We start from the raw sequence: 13,577 nt of genomic DNA, 5'->3' as shown, positions 1-13,577 counted from the left end.
TGACGCCATTATAGGAGACCCTGATTTGCCCTGTCCTGGATACTCACCTGCACCACCTTGGCGAACTTCAACTTTTACGTATGTTCTTCCTTCATCAGGGACTCCAAGGTCTTCTTTCCTGCTGTACTACCCCAGGATGGACTGCGACGTGTGGCAGACCTTCATGCACCAAACTCTGCTATTTATTACACCGACGGGTCGGTTGATGTTCAGGGGAATGCAGGAGCTGCAATGGTCTGTGGCACTCATGTCAGACTTGGCGGGTATCCTCTGGGGTCTCTGCATACCAAACTGAGTTGGTTGCCATACTGGGTGCACTTAGACATGCTGATTGACACCTCTCTCGATGTGTCGTTATCCATACAGACTCCCTCTCTTCTCTCCACGGCCTCATGGTGCATCGATTCCCTGATAATATCCATCTCATGACAAGTATCATGACGGTGGCCGAGTCAATCACTAGGAGAGGTGGTGAAATTTTTCTTCATTGGCTACCTGGACATGTTGGCATTGCAGAGAATGAAAATGCTGACGTTGCTGCTCGGCAGGCCTGCTCTCTTCCTCAAGTAACATTTCCTTTACGATCCAGTATCTCTGCTGTCATGCGCAGGGTGAACACCACCATAGGCCACATGTCACATGAAGAACACGAGAGACAAGTTTGGGAGGGATCACGCTCGGCAAAATGGTACGCCACAGCAACGTCCTATGCATCCCTATCGGTTGCACCTGGTACTCCCAATCACACTATCGTACGTATTCATAGATTACAATTAGGATTTCCCTGTTACAGTCAGATAACAGGTAGTAACCCTGAACCATGCCCTCACTGTCTTGAACAAAGCGATCGGCCATTGATTCATTATGTCCTGGACTGTCCTGCAACAGCCCATCTTCGTTCCAGCCTCAATGACCACCCTCTCGGTGGCTCAGACAGATCCCAGATGGCAGCAGGTATCATTGGAAGAACTCCAACTGCCGTGCTTTTGAGGGTGGTTACTGCCTACCCTCCTCCTCGATAGAGAATAGCCTGCTAGAAGTAAGAATAACTACTCTGACGGGCTTTCCATGCCCGTGTTCTCCTTTTTAGAACGAATCTAATCTAAGTAACTAAACATTTCAGATCAAAACAATGGCAGCGTCTGAGGTCGGTCCAGATTGTAATGCATTCCCACAGCTCTACATGGCCCTACTTGCAATGGATGATGATGACGAAGAGAAGGAAGCAAACTGTGTGACCAGTATTAATTCTGTGGTCACTTTTGATGACATATGATTAGGTAACTACTGCTTGTTTCCGTACAGCAGTATGGGTGTCCTCTAAGCGAAAAGGGACTGATTATCCTGTATATCATGTTTATCTTAAAGGGATGTTTTAGCCAGAACATGTAACAGGAATCAAATATTGTACTTCCAATACGTGTGCATAGTAGATGCTTATAGGTTGTTCAGTGGATGCAATAGTTAATGTTTAACCCTTTAACCGCGGGTATTGTTTTGGTCTGACTGTCCTCTCCCACGGGGGTTTCAGCCAAATGTAAACAAACCTTTAAACCTTAATAACTCTGCACAGAATAAAGCTAGAGAAAAAAATAAGGTACCATTAGAAAGTACTAACCTTCAGCTTTCCATTGATGTAGGTTTCATGACTTTGTTGACTTTCACAGGACGGGAAGAGCCGTTAGAAGTGAGGGGTGTGAAATAACTATTTTACGCCCCACACACCAGTACCAAATGCCAACCACTCTCTCATAATAGTAATATAAACATATATGAACACTGTACATACGATAAACACCCACTCTGTGTTCACTGAGGTAGGTAAAAGGCACTTCCCTGCAGCTGCGCCCGCTCTTCACTGCGGCTGCGCCTCACTTCACTGCGGTGGTACCCGCTCACTGACGTTTCATGCGATCTTTTCATTCTTTCTAACTTCTAATATTATTTTACATATAATCTGGGCAATATACATTATATTTACACTGCACTTATTACTATATTGCGTCACTGACGCATCACAGAATTACATAAGTGCCGCAGAATTCCACAAGTGCCGCAGATTCTCTTATTACAATATCACTTATTATACTGGCCAATATTTCCTTTTTTTTCTAGGCAAAATATCCCTTATTACTACATTATCCATTATACAATTATTGGCAAAGCACGTCACTGTCACATCACTATATATCACTGTCACTTTCAGTATTTACTCAGAGAGTGGTACTCGGCAAAACACAGAGTTACACATAGAGCGACTTGGCATTCCAGGCACTGGTGTGTGCTCATTTTTCTCGTCCTAGGCCTCTGTGTGGTGGTAGAACATACTCTGCAGCGGCCCTGTGACAACCTGCCATCTGCTGTAAGAGGCAATTTCACAAGCTGGTGCCGGCTCATGTAATTGCGGCACTCAAGACGGTCAGGTTGTGTGTCAGAGTGTCGCCTCGGGATCAATGCCGTCACCTGACCAAATCGTGCAAGTAGCTGCTGCACGACAGTCTTGGAAAACTGTCTCAGTGATGGTTGCCTTATGCCCCCGACTTGTGTCTTGTAGAGAATGAAGGCGTTGAGCATGCACATATCGAGCATGTGCAGGCAAGCCTTCCTGTACCATCGGGTGTTTCTCCTGAGACAGTCGATTTCGCCAATCATCATATCAGACTTATCAACAAGTCTCATATTGACATTGTAATCAATGACGGCATCAGGCTTCATGACTGGCTCTCCCGTCCTGTAGCTGACCTTCCCAGTTCTCTGCAATTCCCCCTTGTGGATGGTGCTGATCATATTCACGACCTTCTTGTCATGCCACCTGATCGCAAGAAGCTTGTCTGACTTCTTCAGGTGAACATCTCCCCTGGATGATGATGATGCTTCGGGGAAACTAGGCCACTCTTTCCTATAGCTCTGTACAGTGCCAACAGTGCCAATGCCGTGTTCAGCAAGGTATTTGGAGAGTTTCGGTGCTGTGTAGTAATTGTCTGTGTACAGCACATGATTACCACCAAAATACCTCTCCATCAGCACTTTTACAACGGAGCCAGAGAAGCCAAGGGGGTCTTTCCTGTTCACATCCATTGTGCTAGCAGAGTAGATGACAAAATCCAGGATATACCCCGTCTCACAGTCACACAGCACAAAGAACTTTATCCCAAAGCGGTGGCGTTTGCTGGGGATGTACTGCATGAATTTGAGACGTCCTCTGAACAATACCAGGGATTAGTCTATGACGACTTTCTGCATAGGCCGGAAAAATCGCATAAATCGATCCCTAATCCTGTCGAGAAAATACCTCACTTTCCACAAAGGGTCAGTTTGGGACGGGTTTGCATTGTCAGCGAAGTGCAGGTATCCAAGCAGCTGTCGGAACCGATCCCGTGACATATACTTCCCGAATATTGGGATAGTAGTAATGTCATCCACGAGCCAGTACTCCTCCAACTCATGTCTCTTTATATGGGGCATAAGAAACATTAGGGCAAAAAAAAACATACAGCTCTCTGATTCCAACAGGCAACCACGACACTTGCTTTGGTGAGCCAGTAGGTCCCAGCCCTTCTGCTGCACACTGAGCTGCATACCTATTGGTCTCATCGCTGACATGCTGCACGATTTCATCATCCATGAAGGCCAGGAAGTAGTCAACAAAGTCATCTCCTGCGTTGCATGGGAAGGCAGGCTGTATTCCAGCATTTGTCATATCAAACGGTGGATTGTGTGGCTGAAAATCTGCACCGTCAGACCAAACAAATGCATCCACTTGCCCTGTGCGTGGTTCAGTGGCAGGGGCAGGTTGCATTGCACTTGTTTCCCCATGAGAAGGAGCCGAGGTGGAGACAATGGGTGAGGCAGGAGGTGAGGCAGGAGGCAAGCGGGAGGGGGGTGAGGCAGGAGGCAACAGGGAGGGGGGGTGAGTGCGGGGGCGGTGAGTGGGGGGGTGGCGAGGGTGAGGGAGCTGAGCAGGGGGCAGGCAGGGGGTTTCTGACCTGGTGCGTGGTGAAACTTGACCCTTTCTACCCCGCTTATCACCTCGCTTATCTCCTCGCTTATCGCCCAGCTTTGCCCTCCAACTGCCATGCATCCCCTTTGTTCTAGGCCTGCCTGCACGGCCTGCACGGCCTGCCTTCCCTCGCTTTGCAGGCTTTGGTAATTCGTACTCCTCAGATGATGTAGACTGAGGAGAGGGCACGACAGATGATGATGATGTGAGGGCAATAGGGCTAGGGGAACGGGAAATTGATGGGAAATGCTTACTAGGGCCTGGTGTGGGAGACTTGAGCCTGCGCTTCACTCCCTTCCCACGTGCAATACCAGATTTGCCCATAGGAGCCTTTCCTTTCCCAGAGTAAGTTGGGGGTGGTGGGGGGGAAACAACACGATCACTTTCATCACTGTCACTATCAATGGAAAATGGTTCACCACCAATCACTGCCAAATCATCACTGCTTGCTGTGAGTGTGTCACTTTCACTGCCACAATCAAGAGTAGTACTTACAGTTTTGTCCAGCTCAGTTCTAATTTCAGGAGTGCTCAACCCCTTCTGCCTCGCCGTCAGCAGTTCCTTTACCGGTGTAGAGGTACAGGGAACACTAGCACTAATCATTGTAGAGGAGGAAGCGAGCGACGATGAGTCGGGACGGAGCGCCATTATCACGCACAGAGCTGGACAGATACTGACTGATGCGGGTCAGGGCAGGGGTGGGGGGGGCCCCCTCGGGGTTGGAGGAGGGAGGTGTAGGATGGCTGGTGTGAAAGAACTCGACAGCTACTCTTGCGCGAGACACTTTGCGCACCGGGAAAATGCTCGGTGTTCAAAATATTCACGATCATTCCAGAATGACACCCACGGTTTGGTCCAGTTTTGTCAGTGTCATTCTGGAATGACACCCGCGGTTAAAGGGTTAAAAAACCATAACGGATTTCTGAGGAAAAACAGTACGAATCAATTCGTGAACAGTTGAAAGTCAACTTTTCTCAGTGACGTTTCACAAATAGAGAGAGAGAAAAAAAGTGTGATATTGTGAGGTCTTTAATGTCATATTAAAGCTTTGTAAACTACCCTATAACCCCAACCTAGCCTTCTTTGCCTTAATTGTGAAAAATAACTGATTAATTTCAGGCCATTTTTTACAATAACTTACCTAAATGCCACAACCTATTCAAGCCTTACCCAAACCAGTTTCCAGTCTAATCCTAAGTCACTGGCAGTTTCCTTCTTGAAATAAATTTGAAAACACTTGACAAACCCACTTCCAGTGTACTGATTGGCTTACTCAGAATCATAATGCACCAGTGAAAACAAAAGCATACCATCTGTGACCATTATGCATCACTGAAAACTAAAAGCACATCACATTTGATCTGTTATTATACCTTAGGAATCTGGTGGTATGATTTGTGAACATTATCTGAGGCAGCCGTCTGGGGGTTGCAGATACAAAGGAACGTTATTTAAAATTTTGGTAATTGTTTCATGCAGTACACAAAGCTAAAAAACACAGGTGTCACAAGAAGTAATGGGGAGACATCATATTCTTTTGATAATCTTTAAGGACATTATAAGACCACCTTATTAAGCAGTATTCCGTTTTCCCCTTACCCCTACCTCTTCCTGGGATTGTATACCTGGTAAGTATTTTCTGATACGCATCTTCAACTTTCAGTGTGTGTGTGTTTTTTTTTTCATTTAAAATTAATGATAAGCTTTTAAAAAGGCATTGTTGGTTTCAGACAGAAGCCATCTTGTGGTGCATAAAGACAGACATAGGCTAGCTTAGAATGCTATTTTTAATTGAATTACCTTGATCATTGCTTATTTATCCCACGGTGACTCAATTTTCCATAACTTTATTTATCCAAAACTACCCTAACCAAACTTTGTTTATGCTAACTTTACCAAACTTTCCCAACTTAACATGACCGATCCCATATGAGGCGTGTAGTGGAACAGGGGCTTACATGCCAATATGGCCGTTTTTGAGTTAGCTATGGCAACACATTCAGCAAGTCTTCCCCTATCACGTGGGACATCGTGTGAAAGGAAACTCGACCATCCAGCAGGGCTACAGAGGGTTGAGCGTGGTGTATCATGTGCTGTGAAACCTTCCTATCAACTCCAGACCTCAGTCCACACACGGGCTTAAGCACGCGAGCCTACCGGCCAATGAGAGACAGTCTTGCAGCCGCCATCATTTTGATCCCGCTCCTAAACCAATCCTGTGCGTTCTACTGTCCCCGCCACGGCAGTCACACTTCCCCGCCACATGTACAACACTTTCCCTGGATTACTCTTTTATTTTAGTGTTTTTTTGGTGGATAATATTAATCAACATGGACACCACTAGTTCTGAAAGTGAAGTGGATACACCCGAGCAGCCATTGAAACGACAAAGAAAGCCTGAGACATGGGCACAGAACATTGAAAAGAAAAAAAGAGACAGTGGGCATTCCTACATTAGTAGAAAGACCAAGCAACAGGTTCCTGCTCGTGTTATTGGTTCCCCTTGCCAGTGTAGTGGAAAGTGTTTTGAGAAAGTTGGAAAAGAAAACTTTCATCATATCTTTAATAATTTCTGGGGCATGCAAAGCCATGATGTGCAGTCACACTATATTCATAGTAGAGTGAAACTGAAGGAGGTAAAGCGTGGGCGAGTGAAGGGGAGGGAAAGTAGAAGAAAGGCAACAAGAGAATATTCTGTGCTTGTGAATAATGTTCCCATTGTTGTCTGCAAGCAAGCTTTTTTGAACATGCATTCTCTTTCCGATAAGCGGGTTAGGAATGTCCTAAAGAAGGCAGCAGAGTCAGGTACAGGAACTCTAACACCTGACCAAAGGGGGAGACATGCACCGAAACATAAGATAAGTGAGGAGGCAGAGAAACTTGTAACTGAAAACATTAATTTGCTACCTACATGCAGCTCTCACTATTCAAGAGCAAAGAGCCCAAGAAGAATGTACCTGCCCCCTGGTTCGACTTTCACAGGTGTCTACGAGGCCTATGTGCAGGATCTCAAGTCTAAAAACATGGAAGACCTCATAGTGTCGTCGTTTAAGTTTAAGGATGTGTTGCATCTTTACAACATTGGTGTGGCACCCCCTAGGTCTGACACTTGTAATTACTGCGACGAGTTTAAAGTGAAGATGGATCAACTTGTACCTGGCAAAGATGACGAGGAGATAACTCGACTTAAGCTGAAAAGAGTCCCCCACATTGCCCATGCTAAGGCCTCTCGTGCCATTTTGAAGACTTACAAGAAGGACCAAAACCCAGCTGTTGCCGTCATTGCAATCGACCTGCAACAAACACTGGCCACGCCCCGACTGTCTTCAGGTGTACAGTATTACAAGCGAAAGATGTGGACTTATAACTTTGGGGTGCATGATATCAAGAAACAGAAGGCTTATTTTTATGTCTGGAATGAGGCAGAGGGAAAAAGAGGGTCGATTGAGGTGTGCAGTTGCCTTAAACATTACGTGGAAAACTATGTGCCAGAGAGTGTGGGTATAATCATTATCTTCTCAGATAACTGTAGTGGTCAAAATAAAAATATTAATATAGTGCTCTCATACCTGAGCTGGGTTCATGGTGGTAGGTTCTCAGCAGTCGAACACTACTTTATGGAGCCAGGACATTCATACTCGTACTTACCATGTGATCGGGATTTTGGAAACTTTGAAATAAAACTAAAGGGAAAAGAAATTTACACCACACCTCACTACATCACTTTCATGAAGGATTGCAGAAAAAATAACCCATTCACAGTGATTTCTATGACTCATGACTCTTTCTTTGACTTTAACATACTTCAGAACAGTGTAACAAAAGCTAGTCAGAAGGGTACTGGGTTCAAGAATGCCAAGAAGTTTGTGGTTAGTAATAATAACATGATGGGGATAGAGGTAGTGGCTGGGTATGGGAGTTATTATGCACCTGTCTTCATGAAACTGCAAAAGGGGCGCTCTTCAGTGTATGACCCCTCAAGATTCAACCTTCATGACGTCCAGCTCCCTCTAAAGTATCCAATTGGTGTGCAAATTGATGAGAATAAGCTTCGGGATGTGAAGGAATTAACCAAGTACATCCCTCAAACACACCTGGGATTCTACAATGACCTTTTTGCTGCACAAAACCACCTGGGGGTGGAGGTCGAGAATGTCAGTGGAGACACTGACACCAACGACGACATCCTCGACTATTAACTCCCCCACCCCTCCCTCCAAGCACATCTATTATCCTAGGACTATTCAGTACAATGATGAGGTTTATAAAAATAATCATAATGTCTCATATTCAAGGAAAGAAGCATAAGGTAGTGAACCAATATTAATATTTACAATATTTACAATAATCATTATTTACAATAAGAATTCCAAAAATAGGAGTGGTCATCATGAAACTGTAACAGCTTCCTTATTTCTATGTAATTGTTCTTTTGATTAGGTTACTTGTACTCCTATATGAGTGTTGAAAATGCACAAACAAATGGGAGGGAAGTTTTTGTGTTTTTATATATAATTTTGTGTTTTTATTTTCACCGGAATGAAAAATTATATATATATATAGAAATTAAAAAGGACTTTTTAAGAGCTTTATTTTCATATATTATTCATTGGGTTTATTATAAAAACTATGCGGTGACCATTGAGCAACTTTACCCTTTAATTACTCAAACCTAATTGCGTGGCGCGTAAGCCCCTGTGCCAATACACGCCTCATATGTAACCGTATTATCCTTGTTTATTGATGGATCTTCGTTGTGTTTGCAAATGCAGTTTTCTGCACCTTTGCAAAGTCAAAAGGCAGTTTTCTGCACCTTTGCAAAGTCAAAAGGCAGTTTTCTGCTCCTTTGCAAAGTCATTGCATCAGCTCCAAAGTGGGAAGAAAAAATTTTGAAGTGGTCATATGTCTACCTAAGGATTACTATTTTCATAAACTTGTTTTTTTCAGATGTCATGAGGAACACAACCCTTCATTTTCTCAGTTGTTAGATTCCATTGATGAATTGGGATTCTTCCAGCAACTTCGACTTTCAAGAGCTGCCTTTAACCATTTGTACAGCCTTCTTGAATTCCACGAACAAGTATCAGGTGCCAGAAGTGGAAAAGAAGAAATACCATTGTTAGAGCAGCTACATGTGACACTGTGGTACTTGGCAAATAAAACAACTTTCCAGGAAACATATGTTCAGTTCAGACTTTCTATCAGTGTAACACAAAATTTTTTATTTGACAGTAAGACATACTTGACGGACAAAATTATTACATGGCCAACTGTTATAATGGAAACCGCTAGGAATTTTCAACGTCTGTCAGGTTTCCCAGGTGCCATTGGGGCCATACATGCAGTTTTGTCCCCCAAGTACCCAACACAATGAATACCTTGACCGGACAATGAAACAGTGTCATTCTTGTTGCTGTGTGTGATACAAAACAGAAAAATACCTACTGTACTGTACATATCTACTGGTTATATAGGAAGTATTCATGACCAGAGATGCTTCTCACTCATAGCTTTAGGCCAGGTTGTATTCTCAGTTCCCAATGAATATTTTCCTAGGCCTGATGTCCATATTGTGGGAGATTCTGCCTTCACACTGCAGACTGGTTTAATGGTCCCTTTCAAGGATTTTGGCACCTTAACTAATGGCCAGTTGTTATACAACCATAAACTTTCAAAAACCAGATGCATTGTGGAAAATTCATTTGCATTCTTAAAAAAGAGATTCAGGTGTTTGATGAAACTGGAAGTTAATCTGGTTAATGTTATGCCCATCATTGTAGCTTGCTGTACCTTGCACAACATAGCTTTGTCACGTCAGGACTATCTGCAAGAGTCATTTACCCTTGAGAGTTTGGACAGTGGCAGCAGTAACTTTGCTGTTGCTGATGTGCCAATAAACTCAAATGCAGCTGCAAAGCGACTAGCCATTTGCAGTATGTTCTCATAAAAATGTGCCAAAGTTTGCTGAAACTGAGTGGTTAGTGTGGATAGGAAGATGAACCCGGACATGTGTGACCTTCAACACTGTTTTATGGGTGAGATATCCAGGGAGTGACTGTATGTACTAGAAATGATAGTTGTTGGTATGTTGGAAGTGTGAGTGTATTGTAACTGATTAAAAAATGAAAGAAAGCAGATTAGAGTTTCATACTTATAAATTCTGTGATGTTATGTGTCCTTGTTTAGATAAAAGGTGAAGGAATACAGCAAAATTTGTTAGAACCAATCTATTTTACTACTCTCCAGACTGCATTATTACAACATTGTTTTCAAAGACATATACTGTGTAAGCCTTTACTACTCTCCAGACTGCATTATTACAACACTGAAAACAAAGACATATATTGTGTAAATGCATGACTGAAATATAAACTATATTTGCAGTGGTTTCCTGTCACTCCATACGTATTTACCACATAATCTACACATTAATACCGAGTCCATTGTATATATATATATATATATATATATATATATATATATATATATATATATATATATATATATATATAGTCATAAGGTATGAAAATATTCATGTGGGGAAAAATATAAAAATGTATACACACTGATGCCTTTCATTAGAAAATCAACAGCATGCACACAAACAGGAGGCATGTACTAAAATTATTTATTGTAAATTAAAATTTTCATTCATTCATTGCCAGACGCCATGTATCCCAGACAGGGTGGCCAAGGGCTTAGAGTTAATTGTTTTACAGGGAGGGGCACTAATCCTCCACCAACCCCACTTGACGTAGGGATGCCAACAGCATCTGGTGTTCCCAGGCGGTCACCCATCCAAGTACTAACCAGACCCAACGTTGCTTAACTTCGCTGATCGAACGGGAAGCGGTGTACTCAACGTGGTATGGTCGTTAAATCAAAATTTTAATTAAAATGCATTTCTCAAGTTTCCTAGATCATCAGTTAAAAGTAGTGGCCCAGGAAGAGGTGTGCTTCCTACAAGTGATTGATAGCCACTGATATTTGGTATGAATTGTCCACTGTTGTTAGTTTCATTTCGAGTTGTGTGAAGCTTCAGTTGCCCCACTTTGGTAATTTGAAAAAAGGTTCATTTTTTGAAGCTGTAATTGGGTAGGTGTCTCATAGAGCTCTGTTCAGTAATGGTTTAAATTTACTTATGAAATATTTTTCCTTTGATTTTAATATAGGATCATCCCTTGTTACTTTATAGAAGGGCATAATATTGAAGTTTGGAGAATTTTTTTTTGCACATTTAGCTATATGGATATTAACATATAAACCTTTACTATGATTAATGCGATCCCTATGTAGGTTAGTACGAAGCCTGAAATTTGAGGTCTCGCCTATAAAGTACAAATCTCTGCATCCACTGCAGCGAATTACGTAAATGCAGTTTTGTGTCGAGCATCCCATGTTTTCGTTAATTTGGAATGTACCAGTTAGCACTGGGAAAAGTAAGCTGACTGCCTTCAATTATTTCCATGCAGAGTTTACATTTTTTGTCTTCACATTTCGTCACTTTGAAACTAGATATATTATTAAACCTAGCCCTTGTTAAAATTCTTTTTGGATTATTGGGTTGCTGCTTTGCTTTAATTAAGGAGACATCTTTATATATTTCTTGTTTCAGGTGCTTTTTGAAGGACATTAATTATACACGGGACTTCTTTAAAGTAATCATCATAATTTGGGTTGTAGGTTGTTATATATGGTATTGTGTGTGTATCCCTGGCTGTTTATTACTGGAGCTCCGAAGGTTGCCTATGGGTATTTTTTTGCTCTTTCTATGCCATTTTTTATTATACCTTTGGGATAGCCATGCTGTCGAAGAAAATCTTTCAGTTCACTTAATCTTATTTCTTTTATCTCAGGTTCTGAAACTATTGTACATATCCTCCGTGCTAAATTTAATGGAATGTTATTTTTTATGTGTCTGCGGTGATTAGAACTGTATGTTAGATAATGCTTTGTACCAGTTTCCTTGTAATGAATGTCAGTAATTATTTTCTTATCTTGCTTAATGACTTTTATGTCTAGGAAAGTTACTGTGTCTTCACTTGTGTCACATGTAAATGTTAGTTTGTCTCCTTAAACCAAAGCGGCAACTCAATAATTAAAAAAGAATTTTAACAAGGGCTAGGTTTAATAATATACCTAGTTTCAAAGTAACGAAATGTGAAGACAAAAAATTTAAACTCTACATGGAAATAATTGAAGGCAGTCAATTTACTTTTCCCAGTGCTAACTATACATTCCAAATTAACGAAAACATGGGATGCTCGACACAAAACTGCATTTACGTAACCCTCTGCAGTGGATGCAAAGGGATTTATACTGTATAGGCGAGACCTCAAATCTCAGGCTTTGTACTAGCCTACATAGGGATCATATTAATCAGAGTAAAGGTTTATATGTTAATATCCACATAGCTAAATATGCAAAAAAAAATGTTCTCCAAACTTCAATATTATGCCCTTCTATAAAGTAAAAAGGGATGATCCTATATACTATTTCATAAATAAATTTAAACCATTACGGAACAGAGATCTATGAGACACTGACCCAATTACAGCTTCAAAAAACGAACCTTTTTTTTTTCGAATTACGAAAGTGGGGCAACTGAAGCTTCACACAACTCGAAATGAAACTAGCAACGGTGGACAATTCATACCTAATATCAGTGGCTATCAATAACTTGAAGGAAGCACACCTCTTCCTGGGCCACTACTTTTAACTGATGATCTAGGAAACTTGAAAAATGCATTTTAATTAAACTTTGATTTTAATTTACAATAAATAATTTAATACATGCCTCCTGTTTGTGTGCATGCTGTTGATTTTCTAATAAAAGACATTATAAAATCATTAAATATACACCTTCCTGGTGAATATATATTTAAAACACACACATATATATGTAGGCCACTAAATATCACATGTAACATTGCACCGATCTTTGGTAGTTAAATAAGAAATGACTAAACAAATGTCTGTGTTTAGTAGTGCTGACTTGAAAATGTTACACAAGAATTACACAACAGTAAAATTCATTCATCCATCCATCAGCCTATCCTATATTGTCCCATTAGATGTTGGTCTTGACACTTAAGTTGAGAGTGACAAGCCTCACACATCCCTGAGTGGCATTACGCAAGCAATAAACCCCAGCCACCCCTTTGATATACCCCCATATTTCTAGTCTTTTTACATGCTCATAGTCATGGTATGGCCACATTCCTAGTCCTTGGTTTTTCATATCGTACGCAAATCCACGCATCATTGGAACTATGATGATGGCACATGGGAAGCCCACCCCCTTCCGATGGATCTGTTATAAGGAGTACACCATGAATAAAATGTCAAAAACAACAGATTACTTTAGTGTATATATGAGTGTAATGTTAAATAATTGTGAAGAAAAATGTTTAAATTTTATATAAACTCCTGGTCATGCTTAAAAGCAACATGTTTGTGCCCTTTATGGAGATGTTGTGATACTTCCGGAAATGGGAGAAGAGACATCCAGGGTGCTGACGGACGACAACATTTCAGTACTTATCTTCGACTTTATTAATAATCAGAAGGTTAGTAT

The 13,577-nt window shown here is 41.5% G+C and overlaps 1 non-coding gene across 1 annotated transcript; it reads right to left on the bottom strand.

The window, feature by feature from the left end:
- Window positions 1–10,761: 10,761 nt before the first annotated feature.
- LOC145401553 (5S ribosomal RNA) lies at window positions 10,762–10,880 on the bottom strand. Its single transcript, XR_013897641.1, has one exon. It is a non-coding gene; the product is annotated as a 5S ribosomal RNA (ribosomal RNA).
- Window positions 10,881–13,577: the final 2,697 nt, after the last annotated feature.

This window comes from Coenobita brevimanus, chromosome 55 (assembly GCF_032717465.1).
Source record: "Coenobita brevimanus isolate Jiangsu-jjx chromosome 55, ASM3271746v2, whole genome shotgun sequence".
In the NCBI taxonomy this organism is placed as follows: domain Eukaryota; kingdom Metazoa; phylum Arthropoda; class Malacostraca; order Decapoda; family Coenobitidae; genus Coenobita; species Coenobita brevimanus.
The sequence above is the reverse complement of the archived record's forward strand: the minus strand, read 5'-3'. Positions and strand labels throughout refer to the sequence as shown.